Source organism: Oncorhynchus tshawytscha, unplaced genomic scaffold, assembly GCF_018296145.1.
Source record: "Oncorhynchus tshawytscha isolate Ot180627B unplaced genomic scaffold, Otsh_v2.0 Un_contig_11979_pilon_pilon, whole genome shotgun sequence".
NCBI classification, from domain to species: Eukaryota; Metazoa; Chordata; class Actinopteri; order Salmoniformes; family Salmonidae; genus Oncorhynchus; species Oncorhynchus tshawytscha.
Window position 1 is genome coordinate 34988 of NW_024608936.1, and position 23050 is coordinate 58037.

Consider the following 23050-nt stretch of genomic DNA (forward strand, 5'->3'; position numbering starts at 1 on the left):
TCTCCTTCACCCTCTCTCCCTCCTCTTCTCCTTCACCCTCTCTCCCTCCTCTTCTCCTTCACCCTCTCTCCCTCCTCTTCTCCTCCACCCTCTCTCCCTCCTCTTCTCCTTCACCCTCTCTCCCTCCTCTTCTCCTCCACCCTCTCTCCCTCCTCTTCTCCCCCACCCCTCTCCTCCTCCTCCTCCTCTCCCTCCTCCCTCCTCCTCCTCTCCCTCCACCCTCCTCTCCCTCCTCCTCTTCTCCCCCACCCATGTGTTATAGATATTCTAGATATACTAATATTTATTTAAAAATAGATTTGCAACAAATTAAATAAAGCTGTTCAATTGGAAGAGGAACCTATTGATATGTACGGTATGGTACATGGGGAACCTAGTCTGAATGCTTTCAATTGAAACTGAATCAGAGAGGTGCAGAAGGCTGCCTTAAGCGATGTCATCGTCACTCAGAGAGAAGTTGTTAAGTGCCTTGCTCAGTGGCAGAACAGCAGAATTTTCCACCTTGGGGATTCAAACAAGCAACCTTTTGGGTTACTGTCCCAATGCTCTAACAGCTACATTACTGCCAGGCTACCTGCCACCCCTATGCTAATGATTTGCCTGTGTGTGTTTGTGTAGGCGTACAGTGCCGTACGGTATGTCCAGCTACAGAAGCTCCCAGCGTGTACGTCGCTTCAGTGAGAGGAGGAGGAGGAGGAGGAGGAGGAGGAGGAGGAGGAGGAGGAGGAGGAGGAGGAGGAGGAGGAGGAGGAGGAGGAGGAGGAAGAGGAGGAGGAGGAGGGAAGGAATCACAGCGCTGTGTGTGTGCAGAGCAGACGGACATGGAGTGCAGCAGATTCTGCATTGACAGGTTGGTACACACACACACACACACACCACACACACACACACACACCACACACCACACACCACACACCACACACACACACACACACACACACCACACACACACCACACACCACACACCACACACCACACACCACACACACACACACACACACACACACCACACACACACACACACACACACACCACACACCACACACACACACACACCACACACCACACACCACACACCACACACCACACACACACACACACACCACACACACACACACACACACACCACACACACACACCACACACACACACCACAGACAAGTCATGTTTTGATATAATTTCTTATTTCGTATTCCTCTGTGGCTGTAATGAAGAGTTTAGGACTAAGTACTACTCCACTGTACAACAGTATTGATATTCAGATCACACACTCAACCAAGGCCTGTTTCAATGAGGATAGCAGACTTTAGAATGCCGTTTTCCTTGCCAATTGATTTAACGCATGCACACACATAGACACTTATGTGGCTTTTATCAGATTTAAATGACAGATTTACAAAATTGTCTTCAAACATCAGCTAAAGCTGACAGGTCTAGGTCCTACCACATCAGCTATATATTAGATGGTTTAGGCCCCATCAGGTCAGTGGATTCACATATCCAATGTTACCTTTCAATTTCAGACACTTTTTTTCACATCACACTTGGATATTAACTGATTAGCCAACCTGTGAATGCTTTAGAGACAAGATTAGCTCTTTGATTCTGCTGTCAGTAAGTAGATCTATCTTCTACCCTGTCTTATCTGTCCAACACGACGCCTGCTGAGACATACTGCAGAGGCTTGTTGTGCATTCTCCTCCCTTGCCCTGCCTCTGGCAGTTAACTCAACTCAGTCAATGATGTTGGAGGCTATTCTATCCCAGACAACTAGAAACTATTCTATCCCAGCCAGCTAGAGACTATTCTATCCCAGACAGCTAGAGACTATTCTATCCAGGACATCTAGAGACTATTCTATCCAGGACAGCTAGAGACTATTCTATCCAGGACAGCTAGAGACTATTCTATCCCAGACAGCTAGAGACTATTCTATCCCAGACAGCTAGAGACTGTCTTATCCAGTACAGCTAGAGACTATTCTATCCAGGAGATCTAGATAATAGAGACTATTCTATCCAGGACAAATAGAGACTATTCTATCCCAGACATCTAGATAAGAGACTATTCTATCCAGGACAGATAGAGACTATTCTATCCCAGACAGCTAGAGACTATTCTATCCCAGACAGCTAGAGACTGTCCTATCCAGTACAGCTAGAGACTATTCTATCCAGGACATCTAGATAATAGAGACTATTCTATCCAGGACAGATAGAGACTCTTCTATCCCAGACAGCTAGAGACTATTCTATCCCAGACAGCTAGAGACTATCCTATCCAGTACAGCTAGAGACTATTCTATCCAGGACAGCTAGAAACGATTCTATCCCAGACAGCTAGAGACTATTCTATCCAGGACAGCTAGAAACGATTCCATCCAGGACAGGTAGAGACTATTCTATCCCAGACAGCTAGAGACTATCCTATCCAGTACAGCTAGAGACTATTCAATCCAGGACATCTAGAGACTATTCTATCCAGGACATCTAGAGACTATTCTATCCAGGACAGGTAGAGACTATTCTATCCAGGACAGGTAGAGACTATTCTATCCCAGACAGCCAGAGACTATCCTATCCTGTACAGCTAGAGACTATTCTATCCAGAACATCTAGAGACTATTCTATCCAGGACATCTAGAGACTATTATCTATTATATCCAGGACAGCAAGATACTATTATATTTAGGAGAGCTAGAGACTATAGGATTACAGACTGTAAGTGACTATTCTGTCTTTCCTCTCCCCAGGCAGAGGTTACGGTAGTCACCTGAACAGGAGAAACACATGTCCTGTGTCTACCTGCCCTAACACATCTTCAACCCGAGTACAACAACTGATACCTTCTACAGCAACAACTCCAGACTGATACCTGCTACAGCAACAACTACAGTTCAACTACAGACTGATACCTGCTACAGCAACAACTACAAACTGATACCTGTTACAGCAACAACTACAGACTGATACCTGATACATCAACAACTACACACTGATACCTGCTACAGCAACAACTACAGACTGATACCTGATACAGCAACAACTACACACTGATACCTGCTACAGCAACAACTACAGACTGATACCTTCTATGGCAACAACTACAGTTCAACTACAGACTGTTACCTGATACAGCAACAACTACAGACTGATACCAGTTACAGCAACAACTACAGACTGATACCTGCTACAGAAACAACTACAGTTCAACTACAGACTGAAACCTGCTTTCAGCAACAACTACAGACTGATACCTGCTACAGCAACAACTACAGACTGATATCTGCTTTCAGCAACAACTACAGTTAAACTAAAGACTATCAGTCAAAGGAACAACATAACTACAGACTGATACCTGCTACAGCATCAACTACAGACTGTTACCTGCTACAGCAACAACTACAGACTGAGACCTGCTACAGCAACAACTACAGACTGATACCTGCTACAGCAACAACTACAGTTCAACTACAGACTGAAACCTGCTACAGCAACAACTACAGACTGATACCTGTTACAGCAACAACTACAGACTGATACCTGTTACAGCATCAACTACAGACTGATACCTGTTACAGCAACAACTACAGTTCAACTACAAATTGATACCTGCTTCAGCAACAACTACAGACTGATACCTGATACAGCAACAACAAAGTTCAACTACAGACTGATACCTGCTTTCAGCAACAACTACAGTTCAACTACAGACTGATACCTGTTACAGCATCAACTACAGACTGAGACCTGCTACAGCATCAACTACAGACTGATACATGATACAGCAACAACTACAGACTGATATCTGCTTTCAGCAACAACCACAGTTAAACTACAGACAGTTAAACTACAGACAGTTAAACTACAGTTAAACTATCAGTCAAAGGAACAACATAACTACAGACTGATACCTGCTACAGCATCAACTACAGACTGATACATGATACAGCAACAACTACAGACTGTTACCTGCTACAGCAACAACTACAGACTGAGACCTGCTACAGCATCAACTACAGACTGATACATGATACAGCAACAACTACAGACTGAGACCTGCTACAGCAACAACTACAGTTCAACTACAGACTGAAACCTGCTACAGCATCAACTACAGACTGATACCTGTTACAGCAACAACTACAGACTGATACCTGTTACAGCAACAACTACAGTTCAACTACAAATTGATACCTGCTTCAGCAACAACTACAGACTGATACCTGATACAGCAACAACAAAGTTCAACTACAGACTGATACCTGCTTTCAGCAACAACTACAGTTCAACTACAGACTGATACCTGTTACAGCAACAACTACAGACTGATACCTGCTTTCAGCAACAACTACAGACTGGTACCTGCTACAGCATCAACTACAGACTGATACATGATACAGCATCAACTACAGACTGATACATGATACAGCAACAACTAAAGACTGATACCTGCTACAGCAACAACTACAGTTCAACTACAGACTGAAACCTGCTACAGCAACAACTACAGACTGATACCTGCTACAGCAACAACTACAGTTCAACTACAGACTGAAACCTGCTACAGCAACAACTACAGACTGATACCTGCTACAGCAACAACTACAGTTCAACTACAGACTGCAACCTGTTACAGCAACAACTACAGACTGATACCTGCTACAACAACAACTACAGTTCAACTACAGACTGATACCCTGTTACAGCAACAACTACAGACTGATACCTGCTTTCAGCAACAACTACAGACTGATACCTGTTACAGCAACAACTACAGTTCAACTACAAATTGATACCTGCTTCAGCAACAACTACAGACTGATACCTGATACAGCAACAACAAAGTTCAACTACAGACTGATACCTGATACAGCAAGGAACAACATATCTACAGAGAGACAACTGGAAACCCTTGGCTTTTTAATGATATGTGGCGGAACAGTGTACATACATTTCTTCTGATATATTAGATTTTTCATATAGCACCTGTTGCTGGACTGAATGCCTTGTTATGCAGCTGATGATATCTTCTAGAGGAATTGCATACCTCCAGAAAGAAACCTGAAAAACAAAACTTCCTCCCAAGATGTCTAATATATAGCAGACCAGCATATATATTTCCACAGATATATGTGGTAGTGAGCATTTCCTGTAACCGACCTATAGCCAGCGGACGTAATGACAACTACTACTTTAATGTAATGACAACTACTACTTTTTTTTTGTCCACAACCCCAACAAGCTGACCTGAAGGAGGACTGGTTAGCTGTAAGGGAGAGACATCTAGGACTTAAAGGTCATTTGTCTGGCCTGCATAATCAGGAATGTCAGATCCAGGGAAGAACTCTGGCATTGGAGCTGAAAGACCTATACACAGAATGTTCATCTGAGTGGATGGACTGCAACCTCAGAGGTTTTACCAGGATACATAAGCACAAATACTTTGTTCCTCTGTTTCCTTTACTCCTCTTGGTGTAGATCTGTGCTCCTCTACTACTCCTGGTGTGGCTCTGTGCTCCTCTACTACTCCTGGTGTGGCTCTGTGCTCCTCTACTACTCCTGGTGTGGCTCTGTGCTCCTCTACTACTCCTGGTGTGGCTCTGTGCTCCTCTACTACTCCTGGTGTAGATCTGTGCTCCTTTACTACTCGTGGTGTAGATCTGTGCTCCTCTACTACTCCTGGTGTGGCTCTGTGCTCCTCTACTACTCCTGGTGTGGCTCTGTGCTCCTCTACTAATCCTGGTGTGGCTCTGTGCTCCTTTACTACTCCTGATGTAGATCTGTGCTCCTCTACTACTCCTGGTGTGGCTCTGTGCTCCTCTACTTCTCCTGGTGTAGATCTGTGCTCCTCTACTACTCCTGGTGTAGATCTGTGCTCCTCTATGACTCCTGGTGTAGATCTGTGCTCCTCTACTACTCCTGGTGTGGCTCTGTGCTCCTCTACTACTCCTGGTGTGGCTCTGTGCTCCTCTACTACTCCTGGTGTGGCTCTGTGCTCCTCTACTACTCCTGGTGTAGATCTGTGATCCTCTATGACTCCTGGTGTGGCTCTGTGATCCTCTACGACTCCTGGTGTGGATCTGTGATCCTCTACGACTCCTGGTGTGGATCTGTGCTCCATCACTCCACATCTTTTCAGACTGCTAGCTAATTTTTGTTGCTTACACAAATCATATAGAATGTGTTAGCTTCTGTTAGCTAACAATCACAAACTGTTCGCCTGGTTGAACGCACCCCTGGTGTTGATCTGTGCTCCTCTACTACTCCTGGTGTTGATCTGTGCTCATCCAGAGATACAGTGAGACTGGCTAACCACTAATGACTAACCGCTGCGTTGGACGTGGCTTTATAAACAGACTTGAAATGGAGGGATGGTGTCCATTAATATAAAGTTGATATTTTCTTCCTGTAGAACGAATACCAGAACTACATGCTGTGACCTGTAATTATGGATGCTATACGTATTCAATAGAAACCATATTATGTACCTATTGTATCTATTGTATTCCAACACATGTCTTAACGAATAATGTCTCAAGTTATGAATGCCAGGACTTTACAAAATTAATTTCCATGTTTAAAAATGTACTAGTTATGTTCACTCAGTCAACTCACCAAAGCCACGTTTAGTTTAAACCAGATTACTGTTCACTAGGCAAAATTCTGGTAATTTTCCCCAAATCCTGGTTGGAATCCCCTAATCAGGCAGGAATAATCAGGTCATTCAGAATCCACTTACCAGAATTTTGGGAAAAAAATTGTAATTTTGGCAAAGTTACTGGAACTTTTGGAAAATTATTGGAATTTTGAAAACCTAACCAGGACCATGGATCCCCTCAGAAACTCCCATGGATCCCCTCAGAAACTCTAACCAGGACCATGGGTCTCCTCAGAAACTCTAACCAGGACCATGGATCCCTTCAGAAACCCTAACCAGGACCATGGATCTCCTCTGAAAACCTAACCAGGACCATGGGTCTCCTCAGAAACCCTAACCAGGACCATGGATCCCCTCAGAAACCCTAACCAGGACCATGGATCCCCCCAGAAACCCTAACCAGGACCATGGATCCCCTTAGAAAACCTAACCAGGACCATGGATCCCTTCAGAAACCCTAACCAGGACCATGGATCCCCTCAGAAACCCTAACCAGGACCATGGATCCCTTCAGAAACCCTAACCAGGACTACCCTCAGAGTCGTCCATTTATTTCACTCTGATAACAGGAAATAACGTATTCCACGCCAGGCTTCGTTAGTGCTGATATTATTATTGTTACAGATGCTGTCAAATATATTAGCACCCTTGCACTTTACAATGGAGCAGAATGTTCCGTTTCTTATTTTCAAAACTGGTTGAATTACTATTTATACCCTGTAGTCTCCTGCTACTTACCACAGGTGAGAAACATTACATTTAACCAGAATGACTGCCTCCAACCAAATTAATTTATATAATTTAGTTCAGGTCATTTTTTTTACTTTTAATTGAAAAATCTCCATTTCATTTTTGATCATAGATAAATCAAACAATGCATGTATAAACACCAAAAGTTATTTTCAAGTTCAACTTGTTTTAGAAGAAATTGTCAATCATGCAAGGGTGAATATTTGACTGTATCACATCTATAAGACACGGTGTATATCTTGAGAGATTGATCCTACTAAAGCTCGGGTTGACTGCGGAAACTTCTAGTTCCCTTCAAAACTCATATTTAACTTTGAGACTAAGCTACAGGAGGTACTGAAATACTTTGTGTGAGTTTATATACTGTGTATAGTATAGTATTGATACACTGCTGTAATCTGTGTAACTTGCATGTTTGCGTTACTAACATGGGCTGTGTCCCAAATGACATCTGACCAGGGCCCGTAGTTCTCCGGTCAACATTACGGCACTACACAGGCACTCGGATATCATTTGGGACACAAGCCATAGACATATTAGCTTGTTATAATTGTATAGATTATGTAACATCTATACGGGAGATAAATACCATGTTCAACCAGACTATGAGACATAGTCAGCTTTTCAACTACCAGCTAAAAAAGCATTCTAGATTGTCTTTGAAACATCCAACAGCTACCTTCAAAGATACACGTACAAGGAAACACTGAATCAGCTTGAATATTTCAGATAGGTTGTAGCTTCCATAAATGTAATTGCCTGCATCATTTCCAATCCCCCCATATATATATTTTTTTTTTGGTAAATGTATATATAAAATATATATATATTTTTTAAAATATATTTTCCTTTGTTATTTTCCCCCTAACCCGACCACCACCCCGCCTAATTGAAGTTAACTAGTGGACAACAACACTTAGGCTTCTACTTCCAGCTTATACAGCACATTCAGAAAGTATTCAGGCCCCTTGACTTTTTCCACATTTTGTTACGTTACAGCCTTGTTTTATTTTAATTGTTTAAACGGAGCAAAGTAAAGAGAGATTGTTGATGAAAACCTGCTCCAGAGAGCTCAGGATCTCAGACTGGGGCAAAGGTTCACCTTCCAACAGGACAACGACCCTAAGCACACAGCCAAAACAATGCAGGAGTGGCTTCGAGACAAGTCTTTGAATGTCCTTGAATGGCCCAGCCAGAGCCATGAACCGAATCGAACATCTCTGGAAAGACCTGAAAATAAATGTTCAGCGACACTCCCCATCCAACCTGACAGTGCTTGAGAGGATCTGCAGAAAAGAATGGGAGAAACTCCCCAAATACAGGTGTGCCAAGCTTGTAGCGTCATACCCAAGAAGACTCAAGGCTGTAATCTCTGCCAAAGGTGCTTCAACAAATTACTGAGTAAAGGGTCTGAATATTTCTGTAAATGTGATATTTCCGTTTTTATTTGTAGTAAATTTGCAAACATTTAAAAAAAAAAACATGTTTTGCTATGTCATTATCGGGGGGTCATTATGGGGTATTGTGATGTCATTATCGGGTATTGTGATGTCATTATGTGGTATTGTGATGTCATTATCGGGTATTGTGTGTGAATTGATGAGGGAGAAAAAATAAATGTAATCCATTGTAGAATGTCTGAAACGTAACAAAATGTGTAAAAAGTCAAGGGGTCTGAATACTTTCCGAATGCCTTGTACATACTACAGTATATACATTTTACAGACGCAGTATATTTTATTTAGTTATCTTTTGTTTGTTTTTAGTCCCATCCTTCAGCTACCCTCAACCCCTAACCCCTATCTCTGAAGACCATCCAGTTTCTATTTGCCATTTATTTTTCAACTGTGCTGTTTCACAAAAGTTCTGAACATATATACAGCACCCAGAATTACAAATGACATCTGTATGTGAATCAAATAAAGAGTTTGATTATTTACTCATGTTTTCATTTCTTAATAATAATTTAATAATAATTATTATTTGCTAATTTGTTACAGTATAGTGAGACGGACAGGAATCAGCAGTAGCTACAGAACAAAAAACGAACCAGAACTTAGAGAAAACACAACAACCACAGCAGTTCGTTCTATAGCCAAATCATTTCTTAAGACACCTGGGAACAATTTTGAGAGCCCTCAACTTCTGGCTGAAATTTAATCAAGTTAAATATCTTTGAGCTTATCCAATATTTGCTCTCTGTTTCAATAAGATTGGGAACTATATAGGCTACCGTCTGCCACAGAAGGGGTAGAATTCATCTAGTCCTTAAGCATCTGGATTGTTGTTGTCTTGGAATGTACCCTCAATATGCCCTTCTAGCACAAAGCCAAGGAACGGCAGATATCATGGTTAAAAATCTATCCCTTTGTAAATGAATTGTCTAACATTATAAGTTTCTATGCTTGCAAATAGTCCACGTTTGCAGGTCTGCAAATAGTCCACGTTTGTAGGATGTGAATAGTCCAAGTTTGTAGGATGTGAATAGTCCATGTTTGTATCGCTGAATCGTCCTGATATGTAGGACTGTATTTTCTATGTTTGTTGTTTCCTTGGGACTGAGATGTTTACCCCCTATGAATTTACCTATGACTGATGCAGCGTGACAAAAGAGCAGGTGATCTTAATGTTTTGTACACTCAGAGTATTTTGGACTTTTCGGTTATTTTCAGGCTGAAAGGTCTCCCGGTGTCGGTTGGAAAGCAGACTGAACCAGGTTTTCCTCAAGAATTGTGCCTGTGCTCTATTCTCTATTCTCTCTTTTTATCCACAATGAAAATAAGCTGTTAAGCTTTAGGGTGTTATACTTGAAGATGTTATTTTTATAGTTTAGGAAGGATGCCTGTATCTTTGTAGTGACTAGGTGTATTGATACACCATCCAAAGTGTAATTAATAACTTCACCAAGCTCAAAAGGATATTCAATGTCTGCTTTTTCTGTATTTTTACCTATCTACCAATAGGAGCCCTTCTTTGCGAGGCAATGGAAAACCTCCCTGGTCTTTGTGGTTGAATCTGTGTTTATACGTTCACTGCTCGACTGAGGGACCGTACAGATAATTGTATGTGTGGGGTACATAGATGACGTAGTCATTCAAAAACCACTATTATTGCACAGAGTGAGTCCATGCAACTTATTGTGTGACTTGTTAAGCACATTTTTACTCCTGAACTTATTTAGGCTTGCGATAACAACGGATTTGAATGCTTATTGACTCAAGACATTTCAGCTTTTCATTTTTTATTAATTTGTAAAGATTTACCCCCAGAGGTGTACATCAGAGGTTCCTCAACTTTTTTCACCAGGGCCCCCATTTCACATAATTGTTTCAAATAATTATTTATTGAGATATATGATTTGTTTCATTTGAGGGACCTAGGGAAAAGCTAATTTCCTGTACGTAGTTTAACTCAATAAATATTTTAGGTAGGCTATTTTATGATAATAATAATAGTAATAATGATTTTTATTTTATAATAATGATAATATTAATTGATAATAATAATGGATAAGGAAAATAAAGTCTAGAACTGATTTCCCCAAAATGTTATTCCTCTACAAAATATGTTTTATATTATTATTTATATGAACCCTCAATTGTATTATACATATTATTTATTACAGAAAGTGATTTGATCAGTTGATAGTCAATTCTAGACTTTATTTTACTTATCCATTATTATTATGAATTAATATTATCATTAATTTTTTTAAATCATTATTATTATTATTATCATAAAATAGCCTACCTAAAAATGTGCTTAATAAGTCACATATCGAACCCAGAAGCAGACCAGGACAAGGAGAGTAGGAAGAAGGTGAGTATTTATTTACAAGTGAATGTGAATGGGTAGATATATCCAGGTGGCGTAGCGGGCAGCGGTGGTGAGTTGATGGGAGTAAATAGGTGGATCCAATGGGGAAGCGGAATCCTCCGACGACCAGGCGGGAATGGGGTAAATGATCCGGGTGAGTAACTGAAGACAGAACAAACGGAGGTAAGTTTAAGGCAAGCAATACGTAAAAAACAACAAAACAAATTCTATCCAACTTGAGGCTGATACTATGGCACAACATACTGTTCATGGCTAACGATCCGGCAGGGAATGGATGTCAGGTCCGGGCTTATGAAGAGGAGAGATGATGATCAGGACCAGGTGTGCAGATAGCTGATGGGATACAGGTGCGGGTAATCAGAACTCCCAACTGGCTACATTGCCCGGCAACCAGACAGGGTGCGTTCCAGGACGCCGGAAAAACACTCCAGGACAGAACACAGGCAAAAACAGACTCAGGAAACGGGATTCGTGACAGTACCCCCCCCTCCGACGAACGCCACCGGGCGGACTACCCGGAGCGCCAGGGTGGAGGCGGTAAAAGTCACGAAGCAGGTCATCGTCAAGGATCTGACGCCGAGGAATCCAACTCCTCTCCTCAGGACCATATCCTTCCCAATCCACTAAATACTGGAACCCTCGACCCCGCCGTCTGGAGTCCATGATGCGGCGCACCGTGTAGACAGGACCACCTCCGATCATCCGAGGAGGAGGAGGACGAGGAGGAGGGGGCAACAGAGGACTGAGGAGAACCGGCTTGAGGCAGGAGACATGAAAGGTGGGATGTACTCTTAGTGTAGCAGGCAACTTGAGTCGGACCACAACAGGATTAATGATCTTCTCCACTACAAACGGACCAATGAACTTCGGTGACAGTTTCCTCGACTCAGTCCGTAGAGGAAGATCCCGTGTAGCCAACCAAACCCTATCTCCAACGGTATAAGCGGGGGCAGGAATACGGCGACGATTCGCCTGGATCTGATACCGGTCAGAAACCTTAAGGAGGGCCTTCCTGGCCCGATGCCAGGTGCGGTGGCAACGACGAATGTGGGTCTGGACAGAAGGAACCGAGAGATCCCGCTCCTGAGAAGGAAACAAGGGAGGTTGGTAACCGTACAGGCACTGGAAGGGAGACATCCCAGTGGCAGATGAAGGGAGAGTATTATGAGCATACTCGACCCAGGGTAATTGAGAGGACCAAGAGGTGGGATCAGAGGAAACAAGACAGCGCAGCGTGGACTCCATCTTCTGGTTGGCTCTCTCCGCCTGACCATTAGATTGGGGGTGAAATCCAGATGTGAGACTGACTGTAGCTCCAATGGCCAAACAGAAGGATTTCCAGACAGCAGAGGTAAACTGAGGACCACGGTCAGAAACAATGTCACAGGGCAACCCGTGGACCCTGAACACCTCCCTAACCAGGATCTCGGACGTCTCAGTGGCAGAAGGCAGCTTGGAGAGGGGAACAAAGTGGGCAAACTTGCTGAATCTATCCAATGGTCAGAATAACCGTGTTACCAACAGAAGAGGGCAACCCCGTGACAAAATCCAGGGCCAGATGCGACCAAGGTCGCCGGGGAATAGGTAGGGGGTGAAGAAGCCCAGAGCTGGCCCGATTGGTACTCTTATTCTGCGCACAAACAGGACAAGCGGCAACAAACCTCCGGGTATCTTCTCCCATGGCAGGCCACCAAAATCGTCTGCGCAGTACGCCATAGTCCGAGCAACACCAGGGTGACAAGCTATCTTGCTGGCGTGGGACCACTGAAGGACAGCAGAACGAACCGACTCAGGCACGAACAACCGACCGGGTGGACCGTTATCGGGCCCGGGCTGTGTCCGAAGAGCCGCCATCACCTCCTCCTCAATCCTCCATGTAACGGCTCCCACGACAACGTTCTGGGGAAGAATCGTCTCAGTCTTGGCCCCACTCTCCTCCGTCTTGGAGAACATCCGGGACAGGGCGTCCGCCTTCCCGTTCTTCGACCCAGGTCGGAACGTCAGGGAAAAATTGAAGCGTCCAAAAAACAAAGCCCACCGGGCCTGACGGGAGTTGAGACGTTTAGCCGATTGCACGTAAGCCAGATTCTTGTGGTCAGTCCAGACCACAAACGGTTGCTCCGCTCCCTCCAACCAGTGACGCCACTCCTCCAAGGCAAGCTTCACAGCGAGAAGCTCCCGGTTACCCACATCGTAGTTTCTTTCAGCTGGAGAAAGACGACAAGAGTAGAAGGCGCAGGGATGGAGTTTACCGTCAGTGGAGCTACGCTGGGACAGGATGGCGCCCACCCCCACATCAGACGCATCCACCTCCACAACGAACTGACGGGAAGTGTCAGGTTGGGAGAGAATCGGGGCGTTGGTGAATCGGCTCTTCAAATCTAGAAATGCTCGGTCTGCCTCAGGAGACCAATAGAACTTTCTGGTGCAAGACGTCAGTACAGTTAAAGGGGCGGCCACCCGGCTGTAATCACGGATAAACCTCTGATAAAAATTTGCAAACCCCAGGAATCTCTGGAGCTGCAATCTCGTACCGGGCTGGACCCAATCCCGAACCGCCCAAACCTTCTCTTGGTCCATCTTGATCTCTCCCCTGGAGATGATGTACCCGAGGAAGGACGTCGTGTGGGCGTGAAAATCGCACTTCTCAGCCTTCACGAACAGACGGTTCTCCAATAACCGCTGCAGGACCTGCTTGACATGCTGAACGTGGCTAGAAAGCTCCTTCGAGAAGATGAGGATATCATCCAGGTAAACGAACACAAAAATACCAATCATATCTCTCAGAACGTCATTCACCATACTTTGGAACACAGCAGGAGCGTTGGTCAGTCCAAACGGCATCACCTGGTACTCGAAATGTCCCATCGGAGTATTGAACCCAGTCAACCACTCGTCCCCCTCTTTGATCCGAACCAAATGATAAGCATTACGTAAATCAAGCTTCGTAAAAACCGTAGCACCCTGTAAAGAATCGAAAGCCGAGCTCATCAAGGGCAGGGGATACTTGTTCTTGACCGTAATATCATTCAAACCCCGATAATCAATACACGGTCGAAGAGAGCCATCCTTCTTGCTCACAAAAAAAAATCCTGCTCCCAGAGGTGATGACGAGGGCCGAATGAGACTTGCAGCTAGAGACTCCTTGATGTAGGTCTCCAAGGCCTCACGTTCAGGTCGAGAGATACTGTATAACCGTCCCTTGGGAAAGGCGGCTCCAGGAAACAGATTAATCGCACAGTCATAAGGTCGGTGGGGAGGAAGGGACTGAGCCTTCTGTTTACTGAATACTTCACCCAACTCGTGATATGTTTCTGGAACCAGGGACAAATCAGGAGGAGCAGAGTCACTGACCTGACTGGAAACGGCAGGAGAACAGGCAGTCCTAAGACAGTTAGCATGACAATCAATGCTCCAACTAGTTACCTTACCCGTCACCCAATCAAACGAGGGATTGTGTTCCTTCAGCCAGGGGTAACCAAGAACCAGAGGAACATGGGGCGAGGACAGAATGAAGAAGGAGATAAACTCTGAATGATTCCCGACAACAACATCTTAACCGGTTCAGTCCTCATAGTGATCCGTGCCAGACTACTGCCGTTCAGAGTGGTTGCTTCAATGGCTTCCGGCAATTGCTCCTTGGAAAGCCCCAGCTGTTCCACCAAGTCGGCATCAATAAAGCTGCCATCGGCACCTGAATCGATAAAAGCGTTCATCTCTAAGCTCTGATCCTTATTCATAAGGGTCGCAGGAAAACGGGGTCTGACAGGATTCTTGAGAGGTTGAAACTGGCTCGCTAAAATTCCTCCCAAAACTAGCGAGCCGGGCAGTTTAACGAGCGCTGTGGACAAGCGGAGATGTAATGTCCTGAGCTACCACAGTAGAGACAGCTGTTGGTCTCACGTCTACGTTGGCGCTCCTCCTTAGTTAGCCCGTGTCGCCCCACTTGCATTGGTTCAGGATCTGGTGGCAAGACCCCTCCACTAATCCCGTGTGGGGAATAACGATCAATACGTTCTGGTTCACTTCCTGAACCGAATGGTAACCGAGTTGCTGATTGATTGGATGGGCCCCACTGCTTCTCCCTCCTTCTCTCTCGGACTCTATTATCTACCCGAATAGATAAAGTGACCAAGCTGTCTAGGTCACTAGGCTCTGGATAGGATATCAGCTCGTCCTTGAGTTGCTCCGACAACCCCTGGTAAAAAGCCGCTTGTAGTGACTCCTCATTCCAACCACTCTCCACAGACAATGTCCTGAACTCGATCATAAAGTCTGCCACACTGCGAGCTCCTTGGCGAAGAGTGAACAAACGTTTAGCTGCGTCCTTACCTCGGACTGGATGGTCAAAAAGCCTTCTCATCTCTCCCGTGAATTCCTGGTATGAAGCCATGCAGGTCTCCTGTCGTTCCCAAACGGCTGAAGCCCATTCCAGAGCTCTTCCACGCAGCAGTTCAATAACAAAGGCTATCCTAGTCTTGTCAGTGGCGTAAGAATGGGGCTGCAGATCAAACACTAACCCACACTGCATAAGAAACGAACGGCATCTTCCCAAATCCCCTTCATATTTATCAGGCGTCGGTACCTTGGGTTCACGGAAGGAAACCGCATCAGACACGGCAGGTGAGATGGGTGAAACAGGTGGTGAATGAATCGCCAGCAAACTGAGCTGATCCTGGATTTGTGTCAAGCTAGCAGATAAGTTCTGGATTGCACCCGCTATCTCCTGTAGCGCCGTCTTGTGTTGTCCCAATGTCTTCCCCTGCTGGGTAATGGCATGGCAAACGGAATCCAGGTCCGCTGGGTTCATCCTGGGCCGGATCGTTCTGTCACGTTTCTTCAAAATCGAACCCAGAAGCAGACCAGGACAAGGAGAGTAGGAAGAAGGTGAGTATTTATTTACAAGTGAATGTGAATGGGTAGATATATCCAGGTGGTGTAGCGGGCAGCGGTGGTGAGTTGATGGAAGTAAATAGGTGGATCCAATGGGGAAGCGGAATCCTCCTCCGACCAGGCGGGAATGGGGTAAATGATCCGGGTGAGTAACTGAAGACAGAACAAACGGAGGTAAGTTTAAGGCAAGCAATACGTAAAAAACAACAAAACAAATTCTATCCAACTTGAGGCTGATACTATGGCACAACATACTGTTCATGGCTAACGATCCGGCAGGGAATGGATGTCAGGTCCGGGCTTATGAAGAGGAGAGATGATGATCAGGACCAGGTGTGCAGATAGCTGATGGGATACAGGTGCGGGTAATCAGAACTCCCAACTGGCTACATTGCCCGGCAACCAGACAGGGTGCGTTCCAGGACGCCGGAAAAAACACTCCAGGACAGAACACAGGCAAAAAAACAGACTCAGGACTGTGATGGCACACTGTGCTATTTCACCCAGTAGATATGGGAGTTTATCAAAATTGGGGTCTGTGGGAAATATGTGTCTCTAATATGGTCATACATTTGGCAGGAGGTCAGGAAGTGTAGCTCAGTTTCCACCTCATTTTGTGGGCTGTGAGCACATAGCCTGTCATCTCTTGAGAGCCAGGTCTGCCTACGGCAGCCTCTCTCAATAGCAAGGCTATGCTCACTGAGTCTGTACATAGTCAAAGCTTTCCTTAATTTTGGGTCAGTCACAGTGGTCAGGTAACCTGCTCAGTGTTTTGGTAAATTATTTCCAATGTGTCCAATGTGTCAAGTAATTATTTTTTCAGATTTCTCATGATTTAGTTGGGTGTAATTGTGTTGCTGTCCTGGGGGTCTGTGGTGTCTGTTTGTGTTTGTGAACAGAGCCCCAGGACCAGCTTGCTTAGACTCTTCTCTTGGTTCATCCCTCACTATGTGATTGGTTTGTTATGGAAGGTTTGGGAATCGCTTCCTTTTAGGTGGTTGTAGAATTTATCGGCTCTTTTCTAGATTTTGATCATTAGCGGGTATCGGCCTAATTCTGCTCTGCATTATTTGGTGTTCTACGTTGTACACAGAGGATTTTTTTGCAGAATTCTGCATGCAGAGTCTCAATTTGGTGTTTGTCCCATTTATTGAATTCTTGGGTTGGTGAGCGGACCCCAGACCTCACAACCATAAAGGGCAATGGGCTCTATAACTGACTCTCTATAACTAGTCAAATCTTAATTGGTATGTCGAATTTATGTTCCTTTTGATGGCATAGAATGCCCTTCTTGCCTTGTCTCTCAGATCGTTCACATCTTTCTGGAAGTTACCTGTGGTGCTGATATTTAGGCCGAGGTATGTATCGTTTTTTGTGTGATCCTGGGCAACGGTGTCTAGATGGAATTTGTATTTGTGGTCCTGGCGACTGGACCTTTTTTGGAACACAATTATTTTTGTCATACTGAGATTTACTGTCATGGCCCAGGTCTGACAGAATCTGTGCAGAAGACAGTAGACAGTAGACATCAGGAAACAGTAGACTGTAACGCGGTTCTTCCTGGAAAGGAGAGGCGGACCAATACGCAGCGTGGTTGAAGTTCATGGTTTTTTAATAAGAAAAACTATACATGAACAAACTACAAAACAATAAATGTGAAAACCCGAAAACAGTCCCGAGTGGTACAAACACTGACACAGGAGACAATCACTCACAAAACCCAACACCAAACAGGCTACCTAAATATGGTTCCCAATCAGAGACAATGACTAACACCTGCCTCTGATTGAGAACCATATCAGGCCAAACACAGAAACAGACAAACTAGACACACAACATAGAATGCCCACTCAGATCACACCCTGACCAAACAAAACATAGAAACATACAAAGCAAACTATGGTCAGGGTGTGACAGTACCCCGGCCGCAAAACCTGAACCTATTGGGGAGGGTCTGGGTGGGCATCTGTCCGCGGTGGCGGCTCTGGTGCTGGACGTGGCCCCCACTTCACCATAGTCTTAGTCCGCCACATTGTCCGCTTCCGTGGCCTCCTAACCACGGCGACCCTTCTAAATGACCCCACTGGACTGAGGGGAAACTCGGGACAGAGGGCCAGCTCTGTACTGGCTGACAACTCTGGCTGAATGGCGGTTCTGGCAGAACCTGGCTGACTGGCAGCTCTGGCAGATCCTGGCTGAATGGCGGCTCTGGCTGCTCCATGCTGACTGGCGGCTCTGGCTGCTCCATGCAGACTGTCAGCCCTGGCTGCTCCATGCAGACTGGCAGCTCTGGCTGCTCCATGCAGACTGGCAGCTCTGGCTGCTCCATGCAGACTGGCAGCTCTGGCTGCTCCATGCAGACTGGCGGCTCTGGCAGCTCCTTGCAGACTGGCAGCTCTGGCAGCTCCTTGCAGACTGGCAGCTTTGTCCTCTAGCTCATTCATTTTGTCCTGTAGCTCATTTTGTCCTGTAGCTGTAGCTCTCTCTTTTATCTTCATCTGAAATTTTACCGCTTGTTTAAAGAATGGCGGATTTGTGTGTCATTTTAGATCGGTGTAACAATCGTGAATTGTAAAAATAAATGAATACAAATATGAATCAAGGAAGGTCCCATGAAACATTGGCCTTGGTGTTGATGATAGCTCCTAGCATATACAGTGTTTCAGTTATGCCTCTCAGTGGTTGAACAGGAGGAGGGTGAGCAGGTTTATGCCTCTCAGTGGTTGAACAGGAGGAGGGTGAGCAGGTTTATGCCTCTCAGTGGTTGAACAGGAGGAGGGTGAGCAGGTTTATGCCTCTCAGTGGTTGAACAGGAGGAGGGTGAGCAGGTTTATGCCTCTCAGTGGTTGAACAGGAGGAGGGTGAGCAGGTTTATGCCTCTCAGTGGTTGAACAGGAGGAGGGTGAGCAGGTTTATGCCTCTCAGTGGTTGAACAGGAGGAGGGTGAGCAGGTTTATGCCTCTCAGTGGTTGAACAGGAGGAGGGTGAGCAGGTTTATGCCTCTTAGTGGTTGAACAGGAGGAGGGTGAGCAGGTTTATGCCTCTCAGTGGTTGAACAGGAGGAGGGTGAGCAGGTTTATGCCTCTCAGTGGTTGAACAGGAGGAGGGTGAGCAGGTTTATGCCTCTTAGTGGTTGAACAGGAGGAGGGTGAGCAGGTTTATGCCTCTCAGTGGTTGAACAGGAGGAGGGTGAGCAGGTTTATGCCTCTCAGTGGTTGAACAGGAGGAGGGTGAGCAGGTTTATGCCTCTTAGTGGTTGAACAGGAGGAGGGTGAGCAGGTTTATGCCTCTCAGTGGTTGAACAGGAGGAGGGTGAGCAGGTTTATGCCTCTTAGTGGTTGAACAGGAGGAGGGTGAGCAGGTTTATGCCTCAGTGGTTGAACTGGAGGAGAGTGAGCAGGTTTCAAATCAAATCAAATCAAATCAAATTTTATTTGTCACATACACATGGTTAGCAGATGTTAATGCGAGTGTAGCGAAATGCTTGTGCTTCTAGTTCCGACAATGCAGTAATAACGAACAAGTAATCTAACTAACAATTCCAAAAAACTACTGTCTTATACACAGTGTAAGGGGATAAAGAATGTGTACATAAGGATATATGAATGAGTGATGGTACAGAGCAGCATAGGCAAGATACAGTAGATGATATCGAGTACAGTATATACATATGAGATGAGTATGTAAACAAAGTGGCATAGTTAAAGTGGCTAGTGTTACATGTATTACATAAGGATGCAGTCGATGATATAGAGTACAGTATCTACGTATGCATATGAGATGAATAATGTAGGGTAAGTAACATTATATAAGGTAGCATTGTTTAAAGTGGCTAGTGATATATTTACATCATTTCCCATCAATTCCCATTATTAAAGTGGCTGGAGTAGAGTCAGTGTCATTGACAGTGTGTTGGCAGTAGCCACTCAATGTTAGTGGTGGCTGTGTAACAGTCTGATGGCCTTGAGATAGAAGCTGTTTTTCAGTCTCTCGGTCCCAGCTTTGATGCACCTGTACTGACCTCGCCTTCTGGATGACAGCGGGGTGAACAGGCAGTGGCTCGGGTGGTTGATGTCCTTGATGATCTTTATGGCCTTCCTGTAGCATCGGGTGGTGTAGGTGTCCTGGAGGGCAGGTAGTTTGCCCCCGGTGATGCGTTGTGCAGACCTCACTACCCTCTGGAGAGCCTTACGGTTGAGGGCGGTGCAGTTGCCATACCAGGCGGTGATAAAGCCCGCCAGGATGCTCTCGATTGTGCATCTGTAGAAGTTTGTGAGTGCTTTTGGTGACAAGCCGAATTTCTTCAGCCTCCTGAGGTTGAAGAGGCGCTGCTGCGCCTTCCTCACGATGCTGTCTGTGTGAGTGGACCAATTCAGTTGGTCTGTGATGTGTATGCCGAGGAACTTAAAACTTGCTACCCTCTCCACTACTGTTCCATCGATGTGGATAGGGGGGTGTTCCCTCTGCTGTTTCCTGAAGTCCACAATCATCTCCTTAGTTTTGTTGACGTTGAGTGTGAGGTTATTTTCCTGACACCACACTCCAAGGGCCCTCACCTCCTCCCTGTAGGCCGTCTCGTTGTTGTTGGTAATCAAGCCTACCACTGTTGTGTCGTCTGCAAACTTGATGATTGAGTTGGAGGCGTGCGTGGCCACGCAGTCGTGGGTGAACAGGGAGTACAGGAGAGGGCTCAGAACGCACCCTTGTGGGGCCCCAGTGTTGAGGATCAGCGGGGTGGAGATGTTGTTGCCTACCCTCACCACCTGGGGGCGGCCCGTCAGGAAGTCCAGTACCCAGTTGCACAGGGCGGGGTCGAGACCCAGGGTCTCGAGCTTGATGACGAGCTTGGAGGGTACTATGGTGTTGAATGCCGAGCTGTAGTCGATGAACAGCATTCCCACATAGGTATTCCTCTTGTCCAGATGGGTTAGGGCAGTGTGCAGTGTGGTTGAGATTGCATCGTCTGTGGACCTATTTGGGCGGTAAGCAAATTGGAGTGGGTCTAGGGTGTCAGGTAGGGTGGAGGTGATATGGTCCTTGGTCCAGGTTTATGCCTCTCAGTGGTTGAACAGGAGGAGGGTGAGCAGGTTTATGCCTCTCAGTGGTTGAACAGGAGGAGGGTGAGCAGGTTTATGCCTCTCAGTGGTTGAACAGGAGGAGGGTGAGCAGGTTTATGCCTCTCAGTGGTTGAACAGGAGGAGGGTGAGCAGGTTTATGCCTCAGTGGTTGAACAGGAGGAGGGTGAGCAGGTTTATGCCTCTCAGTGGTTGAACAGGAGGAGGGTGAGCAGGTTTATGCCTCAGTGGTTGAACAGGAGGAGGGTGAGCAGGTTTATGCCTCTCAGTGGTAGAACAAGAGGGTGAGCAGGTCTATTCCTCTCAGTGGTTGAACAGGATTGAATGTTATTTCTGGATCTCCCCAACAATCCGTTACCTCTCAAGCTTTTCAGGTAGGCCTCCGTGCTTCATAGGTTAATGTAGAATAAATTGGTTTCCCTCTTGTGTCTTCGTGGTTAAAACCCTGCTGGTTTTGGCAGTAGGATGCACTTTATCAACAGAATATCACATGTTACATGAGTTAAGCAGAGCTCTTCTTTGTTGATTGAAAACACATTTGGAAACACTTAATGTGGGGAATAAGATGGAAACAGCTACTTACTGTAACGTCTGCTTCCAGCTCACACTCTCATACATGTAAGATCCCCTGAACGCAGCCCACTTTCCAACTCACACATGTAAGATCCCCTGAACGCAGCCCACTTTCCAACTCACACATGTAGATCCCCTGAACGCAGCTCACTTTCCAACTCACCAACTCACACATGTAGATCCCCTGAACGCAGCCCACTTTCCAACTCACCAACTCATACATGTAGATCCCTGAACGCAGCCCACTTTCCAACTCACCAACTCATACATGTAAGATCCCCTGAACGCAGCCCAACTTTCCAAGCCCACTTTCCAACTCATCCCTGAACTGTAAGATCCCCTGAACGCAGCCCACTTTCCAACTCACACATGTAAAGATCCCCTGAACGCAGCCCACTTTCCAACTCACACATGTAGATCCCTGAACGCAGCCCACTTTCCAACTCACACATGTAAGATCCCTGAACGCAGCCCACTTTCCAACTCACACATGTAAGATCCCTGAACGCAGCCCACTTTCCAACTCACACATGTAGATCCCTGAACGCAGCCCACTTTCCAACTCACACATGTAGATCCCCTGAACGCAGCCCACTTTCCAACTCACACATGTAGATCCCTGAACGCAGCCCACTTTCCAACTCACACATGTAGATCCAACTCCCTGAACGCAGCCCACTTTCCAACTCACACATGTAAGATCCCCTGAACGCAGCCCACTTTCCAACTCACACATGTAGATCCCTGAACGCAGCCCACTTTCCAACTCACACATGTAAGATCCCCTGTAAGATCCCGCAGCTCACTTTCCAACTCACACATGTAAGTTCCCTGAATCTGCAGCTCACTTTCCAACTCACACATGTAGATCCCCTGAAGGCAGCTCACTTTCCAACTCACAACTCACACATGTAGATCCCCTGAACGCAGCCCACTTTCCAACTCACCAACTCATACATGTAGATCCCTGAAATGCAGCCCAGCATTTCCAACTCACCAACTCATGACATTTTCAGATCCCCTTAACAGCTATTGATTTCCAACTCACACTGTAAGATCCCCTGAAAACAGGAGCAGCCCACTTTCCAAGCACTGTAAGATCCCCTGAACGCAGCCCACTTTCCAACTCACACATGTAGATCCCCTGAACGCAGCCCACTTTCCAACTCACACATGAGATCCCCTGAACGCAGCCCACTTTCCAACTCACACATGTAAGATCCCTGAACGCAGCCCACTTTCCAACTCACAGGTATTGTTTG

At 45.7% G+C, this 23050-nt stretch overlaps 1 long non-coding RNA gene across 1 annotated transcript; it reads left to right on the forward strand.

Annotated features, from left to right (window-relative positions):
- Positions 1 to 768: 768 nt before the first annotated feature.
- LOC121844007 lies at positions 769 to 3993 on the forward strand. Its single transcript, XR_006081822.1, has 2 exons — positions 769 to 850; positions 2753 to 3993. It is a non-coding gene; the product is annotated as an uncharacterized LOC121844007 (long non-coding RNA).
- The last annotated feature ends 19057 nt before the right edge of the window (positions 3994 to 23050 follow it).